The sequence below is a fragment of the Callospermophilus lateralis genome, chromosome 6 (assembly GCF_048772815.1).
Source record: "Callospermophilus lateralis isolate mCalLat2 chromosome 6, mCalLat2.hap1, whole genome shotgun sequence".
Taxonomy (NCBI): domain Eukaryota; kingdom Metazoa; phylum Chordata; class Mammalia; order Rodentia; family Sciuridae; genus Callospermophilus; species Callospermophilus lateralis.
In genome coordinates, this window is record NC_135310.1 from 109,300,268 (window position 1) to 109,313,862 (window position 13,595).

The window sequence follows — 13,595 nt, forward strand, 5'->3', positions numbered from 1 at the left end:
TATTAATTTCATAAATTCTCCTCCAAATAATCTGTGGTCCACCCTTAGTGCCTGGAGGCCCAGCTTTCCCTGTAATGCAGAAGCATGTGCTGCCCTCTTCTGGCCAGAAGAAGAATCAGCTCTAGAGAAGCTAATCATGTTTAGCCTAAGGAGTGTGGATTTCCAAGCATCTTCAGGCAGGGACTCACTTTATCTAAGTTCCCAAAGTGTCCAGGTCTCCTTCTGTGACTCAAAGCCACCTTTCATTAACTGTTCCCTACACCAAAGGAAGGGTATGTCCACCAGGCCTAATGGACCCTCCAGATGCCCCTGGCTACCCAGAACAAGCTGCCCCCCACCACCTCTTTCTCCCTTTCCTCTCCCACCTCCACCACCTCATCTTTACATTTACAAACTTCCTTGACCTGAAATAGAAAAGTGTTTGAAAGGATCCCAGCGGCCTGGGAGGGCCGTTAGCCCAGAACTAACGAGCCCCTTATTATCAAAGGCCGCGTGCCTTCCCCCAGAGCGTCATGAAAGCCGCCTGCTGTTGGGGGTGAGGGCTGGAGGGGGGGTGATAGGAGGAGTGCTTTCTGCCAGATCCCCAGGATGTGGTGAGCCACGTTTAAAGGAAAGTGTGTGTGTTTATTATTCCAAGCCACTTCAATAGCAAAGGGCTTAAAGCCTTCTCTTTCTCCCTCCCCTCCCCATGTCACTGTGGCCCTGTCTGGAGGCCTGGCCTTTCCAAGGAGATGGTCACAATCCCCACTCATTCAGCCTCATGATCCTGGGGACCTGATGAGAAAGCCAAGGTGAAATGTGAAGAGCAGTAGGAGTGTGAGCTGTGATCAGCCTGGAGCACCCTCAGAAGTAGAAGTCATGGGGTGGCCTGGGCCCCCACGTCTGTTCTGTTGGAGACACCCACTGCTTCTTTTGGAGGACAGTTGTGTGCCAGCTCAGGACAGCTGGTTCCCGGCCTGGGGAAGAGTACCCGAGGCTGTGGTGGGCTGCTCTCTTAGGGCTCCAGGGTGGGCAGGCTGACCCCAGGCTGGGGGTAACGTGGCTGTCTTGCCACTTCCTCATAAAGCAACCATGACGATCTTTTTCAAAAATGCCTCTGTCCACAAAGGAACCTTCAGGCGCCTTCCCTTGGCAATCCCTGCGTGCCAAGAAATGACTCTGGGTATTTCATTGGTTGGTTGGTTGGGTTAAAATTTTGCTTTGATTAGCATTCTTGCAAAGAAAAACAAATAACCTAGGCTGGGTGGGACCCACCTCCCAGGTTGTATACCGTGGTCTTAGCCTCCGCCTCCGCCTCCCCAGGGTCCTTGAGGCTAAGAGCAAGAGGGAGGGGAGGGGTCCGTGCTTCCTCTGGTGCCTCCCAGAGCTGCCCCGGGATTCCTCCAGAGGGTCTCTGCTTTGGTTCATTGTTGAGGCGGATGCTTGCAATTTATAATTTCACAAATTTTGCTCCTGAAAGGAATCCTTGGGCAGTCGTAAGGAAGGCGGTTGGTGGCGGTGTGGTGTGTCGAAGGGGGCTGGCGCAGGGCGGGAGGAGGGGTAGGGGGTGATGGGTCCTGCGTGGGTGGGCGCATTCATTAGTGGAATTTTGCTGTGTGGGCTCCCGACTGCAGCAGAGCCGAGACCACCAACACCATTCCATGTGGTGGAATTTCCAGCTGTCTGACCAGAACGAGCGCTCCTGGCCTGGCCTGGACTCAGATAGAGACCAAGGGAATAAAGGAGCATTAAATGAGTCATTTGCACACAAGTTAAATGCTCTTTCACCTCTGGCTACCGTTACCTCATCTGTGCAACTGACACCTCTTGTTTTTGTGCAGTACACACATGGGAGCTTAGTCGCTCTCCCTCTCTCGCATTTCGTGTGTGTGTTTCAATGTTTCTATGTATTAGCAAAGGCCATTGCCTACCTCCTTACAGAATAGGCTCCTAGGTCAATTAATCTGCGAAAAATGTAAATGCAAAATTCTATTACTGTTGGGACAAAACGTGGGTCTCACAGCTTTACTGTTGAGCATGATGGTGTTGAGGTTAGTGAAGCGCTATGCGTGTGTGTCTTCATTTCATGGTGTGTGTGGGCTGGTCATGGTGTGTGGGGGCTGGTCATGGTGTGTGTGTGAGTTGGGAGGGTCAGAGCTGGTTTGTACGATGACATCACTCATGAGCTCTTGTCCATGACCAGGACATAGCCTCAAGGAAGAATTCTCCCCTTATTTCTGCAGACTGTTGATGGAAAATGGCTCTGGGTAAATTATCCTGCAGAATGAACTCCTCTAGCTTTTAGAGGAGGTGGAGCTGAACATGATAAATGTGAAATCCAAGTAGTCTGCAGGACCTTCAAGTTAAAGCTTCCAACACCCTCGTTTATAAACTCTCCCTGGCAAATTTGTCACCATGTTGTCGGGACAGGATGAGCAGCCCTGTGTCCGTTTCACAGGTGGGCACACTGAGGACTGTGGATGTTGTTCTCCAGGCACTGTGGAGCCAGGGATGGAGCCATGACACAGCAGGCACTGCTCGGCTCTTGAACTCTTTGCTACAAACAGCTCTTACTAAAACACCAGAGTCGAAATTGGGCTAGAATCCCGTCTAGTATTCTGAATTTATCAAGGAGGATAACTTGGGGGGAGAAAAGGCACCACACAGGACCTTGACTTTGAAACCCTCGGCTTTCTTTACAGTCCTTGGCTTCCTTTACAGTCCTTCCTTGTCACTCAGGAAGGCTCCAGGGCACACAGGTGTGTATGGGTGAGCCCGAGCAGCAGGGTGAACAGAGCACACACACACACACGCATCTAGGACTTCAGCACGAACAGCTCTTTTCTTCGTCTTGCAATCAGACCAACAAAGTGGCTTTGAATTCCAGCTTCCATGGCATCTTCGACAGAGGATACTTTTACACTTCTAGAAAGGTGACAAGACAGAAGGACTTTGGGTCTCCAGGGCAGCCATTTATGAGAAGGCAAATAAATGGCAGATAAAGGCTGGTTGGTAAAACTTATTCTTGTAGGCTCCTCTGGTGCCATCTCCAGGTTCTGTCGGCTGGATGTCCTCCGTGGTTAACCTTCCTTCTCTACCTTCTGCCTCTGTGAATCTACATCCTGCTTTTAGACAAATGGAGGAAGGCAGAGAGCTTTCCTGCATCTGCATCTTCTTAACTGTCTTCAACACAACCATCCTTTATATTCTGGGGCAGCATATTCTGTCTCCCAGGGGGTGTGGTTAAAAAGCAGAGAGCCTGAAAGCACCCAGGTGATCCGGATGCTGCTGGCTCGGGATGATTCCCTGAGGAGCAGGAGTGGGCTGCTGTCTCCATGGGTATGTCTCTCTCACCATCATTATCCCCAGGGCCCAGATCAGCACCTGACCCAGCGCAGGTGTTCAATTAATATGTGTTAGATGAATGGGCGAATCGTATCCCAGACATCTCAAGATGCTCCCACCCTACCTGTTCCTTTACTGAGAGATGATGAATGGGTCCACCCTGACCATCAAGGTCAGGAGAGTGGTGAGGGCATTTCTTCCAAGTACTTCCTGCTTCCTGTGGAAGCCCACCTGTTAAGCCTGAACCCACCTAGGGTTCACTCAGACCCATGGATTATCTTTCTCAGAAGCATCCCAGGCCTCCCGTAAAGCTCATGATGTTCTGTGACTAAAACTGTCTTTCCTCTGAGCACACACAATGGTTTTATAATTCTGTGATATGAAGTTGAGCTTCAAGGTTAAAAAAAAATGTAATTGAGAACCATCTGAGACGGTCAGTGTGCTGTCTGTGGTGTTTGCTAAGTGTATTTTTCTTTTCACCTTTGTTTTTATTTTATAGCTACAATCAAGGAAAATAATATCTGGTGTTAAGCTGAAACTTCACCAAGAGTCAAAAGGGAAAACACAGAAGGCTAACAATTAGTGCTCTTTCAGCTACAAGCCAGAGGGCAAATTATTTTTCTAGGAGCCCTGGTGGAAGAAGTATTTAATGATCTGGATCATAGTAAATATGTTTTTCTGTGCTTTTGTCCAGAACCTCTTCCATTCTTGAATATTTCTGGGAGGCAAGGGTTCCACTCAGTGATTTCTCAGGCCTGCAGCACCCACTCTGATAGTCACTTGACCATTGATTGATGTTTGCCCTGACTATTACCCTCATTTTGCTTCCACTGGAGGTAACCAAGATACGTTTTACCCAAGATGCATTTTACTCAACACTTTGCCCAGGACTGGCCCTGCATCGGTTCTGTGTCATTTGACAGAGAAATGCAGGTTGTAGTAACCTATGCTTCTCTTTTGGCTCTGATGATAAGAAGCCTGGGACCCCCAGGAGGGCATCCCAGACCACACACACAAATAGAATACCTTCCTCCATTCCCAAGAAGCCATGTGCTATACTTATGCAAAGACAGAGAACTATTGTGGATCCTCTTAAGAGCCATAATAAGTTACATGAACACATAGAGTCACATAGTTTGGGGGTCTTGCATCTTTCTTGAAACACCACTGAATAGCTCATTCTTTCAACAAATACTCATTCTGTAGCAGACCCTGTGCAAAATGCTAAAATAAAAATTAAATAATGATATATCAGAATACATATACATATTGAGAGTTGTGTTTGGCTACATATAATAGAAACCTGATTACAGTGACTAAAGCAAATATTTATTTAATTTTACATAGCAAAAGCCTATAAAGCATTTTACTATGTACCATGCCCTGTTCTAAGTACTCTTGATAAATGTTTACTTCTTAATAGGAATTTGCTTTTCTCACATAACAAGAAGTCCAGAGAGGATAGAGTTCCAAGTAAATGTAGTTGCTTAAAGAGTTTAATGGATCTAAGTTCTTAGATCACTAAAGATTCTCCATCTTCAGTGTGTGACTTGTATCCTCATGTGATAAGATGGTTGCTTTGCTTCCAGACATTACATCTGGGTTTCAGGAAGTGCCAGCTATCCTCTATTCTCCCAAACCACATTGATACATTTCTACTTGCATCTTATTAGCCAGAACTTGGTCATTTCACCTCCTGAAAATCTGGAAGTCTGGGAAGATGAGTACTTTAGAGCGGGCACATTGCTACCCTGAAAGAAAAAAAAAAAATCTGGGTTCTGGTTCTTATTAGTAACAAAGAAGGGGAGAGTGGATTCTTGCATGTAATTCACTTTCAAGTTAAGGTATTTTCCCCCTATGGTGAAAATATCTGATCTAGCCATGCCAAAAAAGAAACACTATTTCAAATTCTCCTTTGGGGTTGACAAAATCTGACCCCTCCTGGATTTTAGGAAACAGAAGTATAAAATTGCACATTTAATTTGCCATCCTCTTACTTCAAATTTTAGAACATGTAAGCCTCCTGCAGTAAAACCTGTGCGACTAAAACTCTCAGTAGATGACTTCTGGCCCCAGACTGTAGTTTGTGGGGGTAGGTGAGGGCACCAGGAACTGCTCTGAGCTGGGGATCATAGCATTTCTGGGGAATTCTGCATCAGTCACCCACAACCACCAAGGCTGTCCCATTCACGAGTGTTAAGAGGAAGGTTTACAGTGGCAAGATGCAGTCCTGACTGCACAGCCAGAAGGAAAGGACCAGGTCAATGCTTAGGAAATGTAAAGCCTGATTTTTTTTTTTGTGTGTGGGGGGGTGCACTTGGATTCTCATACAATTCACACCTTACACATAATGACAGCTTACTGTGTGCCAGGCACCTTTCTGTGTCCTCTGCAGGGACTCAAGTATTACTCCCAGCAACCCAATAAGATGTGCTGTGTTGTGATCTCCATTTTGCAGATGAGGAAACCGAGGCACAGGGACCAAGCAGCCTATGCTAGCTAGTATGTGGCAGAGCCAGGATTGCAGCCCAGGCAGCCAGCCCTGTGGTCTTGGCCCTCGGACTTGCGTGTGTTACACATTTAATATTATCCGTTATTTAAAATGCATGTGGTACTGAGTTTTTAAACATGGGTCGGTTATTTTGGAAACTGTGATCAAATCAGTTCATAAACCAATGGATATTCGCTGAATGACTACCATGTGTTTCCTAAATATACTCAGCAAACCCCAGCTCCACCACTGAATCCTGACCTCACACTCCATGAGGAGCAAGGGCCACCAAACCTGGCCCATGGGGGACAGTAAGTAGAGGACTGTTCCAACAAATAAAAGAACTGGCAACTAGAAGAGAATGTTTGGCATAGCCACAGAATTGCCAAAGCCAGTAATCATTTAGAGTCGAGGTGGCAGGATGGCTGTCTTTCCATTTGCATATGGCTCTTATATCTGAAAGATATGGCGATTTGAGGATGAAGCAAGATGAATGTGATCAAATCGCTTCAGCCTGAGTTTTCCGAGGGAGGAAGACTTGGGAAAGCATCAGATCTGCAGTGCTGGGTCAGATGACGGATAAAGTTGGAATCTCCTCTGATCAGACCATTCCAAATGTTTGAGCATCTTCAGGAAACCTAATCTATAGCCTGATGTTCAGAAATGACCATAAAAAGCACATAGATATCAACCTGATTCCGTCGGCTACATAAACTACAGCTAGTATTAATAGCTTCAGTCAGCACTGATGTCGTCCTTTCTATTAGCGCAATGGGTTTTACAACCATTTATGAGTTTCTGAAAAAACCTAATGGGAAACACATATGGGTTCCCGTGATCGATGCAGAACAGTGTTCTTTGCTTAAGGACAGGCCAGAAGGGGTCGCCACCGCCCCACCGCTAGAGTCCAGGCCCTGCTCCCTAATCAGGAACACATTCTGTTCTCCTGGCTCCAAGTCTGGCCTGCTTGCTCCTGTGTTTCTGCTGTTCCCTCTGAGCTGGCTCCTTTCAGAGTCAGTCTCTCTCTCTCTCTCTCTCTCTCTCTCTCTCTCTCTCTCTCTCCTGTTGATAAATAAACATGTGGGGAGTTTGCATGGTACAGATTGTATACACCAAAGGAAACCTAAATTTGAAGACCTAAGTGATAATTTACTGTGGCTTTTAGGAGATTTAGAAAATTATCTGGACCTGGAACTTGTCTATATTATCCATACCTCCCTTCATACTTGGAAATATATATGAAAGGCTTGCTGGAGTTGCCTGGACTCTTTATCCCGCTGATGTTTTAAACACAGCCATGTAATAGCCCAAGTCTCTCTTGCCTTCAAAATAAAATAAAACGCATCTGTTGTTGTCATCGTTGGGTAAAATCCTTCCAAACAGGCCATATGCCAGGGGATTGTGGAGCTAAGTGAAAAGATGGTTCTTCACAAGGATCCCCTCCAGAGCCTGAGGAAGGAGCTACGCGTGGAACATGTCTCCTCCTTCAGGAAAAGCTGCTGGGTTCCTTTGAGATATATCAGAGTGTTCTAGTCACTCGGTGATTCGCTGTACCCAAAAGGGGCTGCAGGACATCCCACAGTGTCCTGTGGCCCAGTCCATCCCAGACACAAGATTCAAATCCTGTCTTTGGAGTAAGAATCATTTACTGGCCTCTTCTGGAAAGAACTACAGGAGCTTGGCATTTAATTCATCCTCCCCACAAGTCCAGAATCCTTTCTAGAACAGTTGTGGTACCATGTACCATGGACCTTTCCAGACCCTGCTGGTGCTGCCTGGAGGTATGCTAGGGCATCTGTTGGGGTTGGAGTTGGAGTTGTCTGGTGTCTGTTGCTTTCTCACAAATTGTTGTTTGTCTTTTTAGTTTTTCTGTTTTCACCAGGGCCTGGAAACAGAGGTCTGGGAATTGCTTTCCACTTGTGAGCCCCTGGGTCTTTGTACCCAGGACAGATTTGACATCTCCTTGCTGGCTGTCAGGCCACGTCCAGTGTTCCTGGCCTGCAGCCAGAGGTGGACGTGAATTCTCCAGGTGATCTGATCAGGAAAAGTTGCCATACCCCTGTAGCCTGGGGAGGACAAGGCCCCACCCAAAGCGTTGCTTCCAGGCAACTGTAGACCCCTAATGCTTTGGGAAATCCAAGAGTGAGCACCATCCTCTGAGTTCTCCAGGATCCTTCCCAGATCTGAAAAGTTCCAGGGTGTCAGGCTTCACTTCCAACATCAAACATCTGCTTGAGCTCATCTTGTCTTCAAGAAGAAGTGCCTTCTTCTTCCCCATCCCCTCATAAACTGAAGTTCCACAGCAATGATAGTTAATAAACGATAATAGCTGCTTTTTATTGTGTCCCCCTCTGCACCAAACGTGGCAATTCAGGGACAGCCACAAGTAGACGTAGGTCTTAGCTCAAGTCTCTCGAAAGCCTCACTCTGCTGCTGCCTATCACACCAGTCCCCACAGGCGAGCCTCCTGCACAGCTCTGACACCCTGACTTAAGCTCCCTCTGTCCCTCCTCTGGTGACACCACTGAAATGTAAATCTGGCCAGAGGCCGAGGCACAGCGGAGGGGACCCCACCCAGAAAGCCCTCTCCCCATCATCTAGAACCGTGTGCCAGTTCTGAGCCAGTGTGCCCTAAGGACCTGGTGAAGACAAGTTTTTAAGAGACAAAGGGACGGTGAGGATCAGCCACCTGTGGGCTGGGTCTTCCAGAAAGCCACTGTGGATGTGAGAACCCCAGTTTTGTCTTGCTTTGGAATTTTACCTTTGCAAGGTCCTTCCCACTCACATATGCTGGCTGGGACTGGTTCCCCAAACCCAGAAAAATGAATGTAGAACTTTATGTTTTGTTTCTTATGCTGGGGGCAGGGGCTAGGGGGTCACACTGCCCATCCCAAAGCCTGACATCCTAAAAATCCCTTTAGAACATCTTTGTCTTTTCAACAGTCTCCATGTGTCCTGATGTGACAGTACGGACAGTTTGCACATGTGGCCTGCACTTCCCCTTGCTCCTGCCCTCCTATCTCTCTGAGTCCCTCCCTGTGCTGCCCAGCCTCCCTTGTTCCTGAATCTTTGGCCCTGGGTAACTTGGCCTCTCAGTTTCTTCTCCTCCCTCGTAGCTGGGTGGGAAAAAAGTATCATTCCTCCGAAAGGTGAGGGAGAGGTGACATTAAATTTTTCTTCCTGGATTTGTTGTTGTTGTTGTTGTTGTTACCATCATGATATCATTGAGTTTTCAACTTGCAAATATCAACAAGGCTACCTACCATCTTTGTATGTTTCTCTCCAAAAAATGTAACAGCCGGAGAAATCGCTGTTTGGTCTCCCTCACTCCACAGCTGCACTTCTTCTTATGCCCTTTGGTTATATCCATATGAGCTCAAAAGAGATGAATAGTCAAAATTTTCATTCCATTCTCAAGGTATTTCTCAGTATATAGGTGTTTCTTGCCTCATAGCAAAATCCAAGTGGATTTCTCACTGTCCATTACACTGTCCCATAGACCATATGACAGCATGGGCCCCAAGCACAGGCAGCATTGGTATTTGTTGCAGAGAAATGGTGCAAAGGAACCTGGTAGTAGGCTCTGTTCTTGGAGATAGCTCCTTCTAGACCCAATCCTGGGCGCTGAAAGTACCAAGAATTCTGGCTAAAATCAACATTAATAGAGAATGCAAATATGTTATCAAATTAGCTGAAACGAAGGACATGAGGGAGTAATATCCTTTTGCCAGGGAAATAATGGTGGATGAGGCAAGTCCATAGCACATGTCAGGCCATGTGGGTCCCCAGGAGCAATAGGGCAGCCCTTGGCACCCAGAAGTGGCCTGGCAGAGTGGAAGAAACTTCAGTTTTGGAATCCAATAGCCTCTTTTAAAATTCTGGTTTTCTCCTATTGTAGGAGGACGAGGGCTAGTATTTTGACAATATGTTTCTTTTTACCTTTCTAAATATATGATTCTAATCCATCCTAGGCATCCGTCAGCTCTGGAGACGTTAGGATTTCTGTCAAAGGAATTCTAAGAGAGAAAAAAAAGCAATTCAATATTCAGTTTTTGATATTCAAAATAGCATTTTCAACAAGACAGAAACCTTGTAACCTAAGCGATCATCTTAGAATTTTTCTACTTTTTTATCTCTCAATTTTCACTCATCGGGGACCCTGCCCGGAGGACTCAGCTAACAGCGTCCAGATAGTCCTTCTGCTGAAGGGCCAAGGCCAAGAATCTTGCTACTCTGTAGCTGATGGACTATTTGATAGGGAAAATCCACCTCTTCTGGCTCAGGGGACTTGGAGATAAAAGAGAAGAGAGAAGAGGAATGAGAGCATTTGTGCTGTTTCTAGGAGTCCTATGCAGTGCTTAGCTTGGGGATCTCCAGAATTTGGAGGGAGGCAGGTCTACCTGTGACCCACCCCTAGGGCCCACATCCCCAGGTTATTTTGGAAGGAAGCATAACTGAGAGGCAGGACCTATATTGGCTTTCCAAAGCCTCCTGCCCTGTAGATTCCAGAACTCCCAGCTGCCAGTGGCATGAGGTCACAGCAGCCGCCTCCCCTGCCCCCTCCCCACTGACGCAGGGAGAAGAGGAAGGGAGAGGGAGGTTCTCTGAGAAACTGAGCTCTTCTATGCAAAAGAGACTGAGAATTCCCTAAAGGGACTGTTTGGATTATTACATCAGACTAGGTTATAATCCAGAATGGACTAAATTATAGCTGCTGTTTTTCCACCACCCAGGAGCTTGTAAGGAAGGCCATGGCAATTAGAAAGCAAGGCAGTTGCTCTAGTGCATTCTAGGGGTAGTTTGGGGGGGCAGTTTAAGGACCCCACTGTGTGTGCTTGCACAAGTGGGTGTGCCTATGTAAGTCTAAGACTTGGCTTCTTTATGTTAGATGAGGATAAATAATAATCTCCTTCTCCATGGTCTCCTTGTGTATTTAAGCAATAAGCAGCGTACACATCCCTGGGTCGATTCAGAACTTGGCAGACTATATATATTTCCTTGCTGGTGCTGGAGAATGGGACTGAGAAGCAATCAGAAAGAACAGTGCAATGCAGAGGTTGCTCAGCCCAGGGCCAATGCCCACTAGCTCCTTCACCATCTCCTTCTCCACAGTAGAGTTGAGCAGACGCCCTTCCAGGCTGCAGAAGATGGCCAGAGGCGGGCTTTCAGGTCTTATTTCTTTGCAAGTGCACATGTCAGAGAAGAGCCATGCATGGGACACCATGCAGCTACATAGTCCACAGGCCTGCTCCCATCTTTTCAAAGACCACCTTAGACAGCCTCCCTCTCTCCACATGCATTACGAGAGCCCCCGGGGTTTGCTGGCCCCATGCAGCACCCAGCTACCAGCAAACCAGCGCAAGCCATACTTTGCAAGAACTGATTGGAGGCTGAGTTAGAGTGTTGGCTCCCAGGTCCCCATTCAGCCTCTGTGCCCTAGTAAGACTATATTATTTTCTTAGCTCAAGTTGCTGTTTCCAAGACATTATTTCTCTACGACGAGAAAACAATATTAGGTCTTATGTAATATCAACCTCAATGAATCTGGAAGCGATCATGGAATGGGTGGATTTTTTTCTCTCCTCAAAAAAAAAAAAAAGGAGAAAAATAAATTTGAGATTGTTTGCATATGGCTGAAAATATTTATGAACTATTCCCCTTGTTTCCCCATCACATATTTTACCCAGTGCATTTGTGTGTGGTACAGAATAAATCTTTATGAGGTGCAGAGGCAGAGAAGGGAAGAAAACAGTAAAAGGACAGGGTATCCATCAAGTGCCTGGGTGTTTGTTAGTGATCCTCAGTCTCTGGGTACCTCAGCTCCAGACTCACTTGCTGAGGTCACCCCATCCAACTACTCTGAGGAAATCCTTTGGAGCAGGGGTTTCAAATATAAACACAGAAGGAATGAACATCTCAGGTCACCCCTGTTTTATTTCACAGGCCCCCTCCCTCTTACCAGAACATGAATGGTTTCATGAACTAGGTGCCATTAGCCAAAAGAGATCATTTGATTCTGTGATCCCAGATTGCGCCACCATCAGAGCTTGGAGTTGGCAGGTAGGAGAAAAAAGAGTTGACAGAGAATGGGTGCTGCCATTTGTTATTTGGGAACTTGGGAGTGCTTTAGCATACAGGTGTGTTGTCTCAGTCTCCCTCTAACTGTGCCTGTCAATAAGGCACAAGGAGGATCCCCAGGAAGCATGAGGACCAGAGCTATGGCTGTGCATTAAATAAGTAAGGAAAACAAAGCTCCAGGCTATTGATTTTCCCTTCTAGGGACCTGACCTCCGAATTGAGGCTTAGACTATCTCATTGTCTACTGCACATTGAAATTTTTAGGAATATACTTACTAAGAGTATGGGGTGACTGACAGGAAACAGAATGATCACTATATTTGGTGATGTGAAGCAATAACTCCCGTTGACTCATTTCCTTAGTATGCACTGGGCACTGTATCAGGCACTGTCCCTGCATTTGCTGAGTTAATCCTTACAGTGGCCACAGAAAGGTTAGGTGTCTTTAGTTTCATTTTTGCCATGAGAAAACTGAAGCTCAGGAAAGTGGAGGAATTTCCCAAGTTCATACCTAGTTGCAGGACCAGGCATCTAGGCAGGATTTGTAGAATCTAAGATCAAAACAATAAGTTCAAATTTTAAAAAAAAATTTATAAATCAGACCTAAGACCTTGAAGGACACCTATGCAATTATAAGGGATCTTGAAACTTAAGCATCTGCAACTATTGCCTGTTGAATTTTGTTCAGAACTGGCCTTTCAGGGAGCTTCAATCATTGCTCTAGTCTTTACCAGTTTTTATGATTGTTCCCAGGCCAGTGACTTGGTACAGACTTGAGCTGTGGCCTGCTCAGGTCTCCAAGGGGCACCTGGAATTACAACTCACAATGTCATATTTCCCTTCCTGTATCTCTTCACCTCTTGGATGATGTCAGTGGGTCAAATTTTGACAGGCACCCTGTTTAGTTTTTCTTTTTTTCCATTATAACCAAGATTTCGCCATAGTCTGTATAACTGAAAGGGGTAGAGGGATTTGAGGAAGCAAACAAATCAAGTACAATTCACAAGTGCTTCGGGGAGAAAAGCATAATGAGATGGTCTAGGACCCACCCTCCCTCCGGCGTTGCCCTTGAACAGTCTGGTAATCCCATCACAGTCTAGACAGTTGCTAAGGGGAATACAAGCATTTTTCCCAGCCCTGCTCATTCTGTTCTCCCAAACTGGAAACACAAAGCAGGCGATGAAGCCCAAGTTCAAATGCCATACCAGGGAGGAGGAAGTATTGAGAAACTAACATCCAACCTCCAGCCGGTCTGCACACATTCCAGTAAGCGTTCAATTGATTTTTCTTGGGCTGGTGTCATTCCATTGTCTCAAAACAAAAAGCCTTCTGTGAAAAGACAAAAGCAGGCTGTGGAGGAGTGGCTACAGAAGGCACATCTGGGAAATTCAGAACAAGAGGACCGTCCCCTCAGCTTCTCCTCCTGCAGACAACATCCCCCTCATATCTGCTGGAAGGAGCATCAGGCCTGACTCCCATTATCTCTGTGGCAGGCTCTAAACCAAAGTCTGGAAAAACAGCCCTTGGGAATGGGGCTGAAGACACAGGTGCAGTGGCTAATGACCCGACCAGCCATTCCCTCCAAGGCCACCCTCTGTGCTCAGGTGGAACGTGTTTGTCAGTGCTCAAAGATTGGACTTGAGATTCTGGGTGGAAGGACTTTGGTTGAAAAGTGACTTCCCACTGTTGTTCTTTTGCTCAG

General features: G+C 46.5%; 1 protein-coding gene across 2 annotated transcripts in view; it reads left to right on the forward strand.

The window, feature by feature from the left end:
* Clic5 (chloride intracellular channel 5) overlaps positions 1-13,595 on the forward strand; it is a 147,066-nt gene that overhangs the window by 122,270 nt on the left and 11,201 nt on the right. The window lies entirely within an intron of this gene.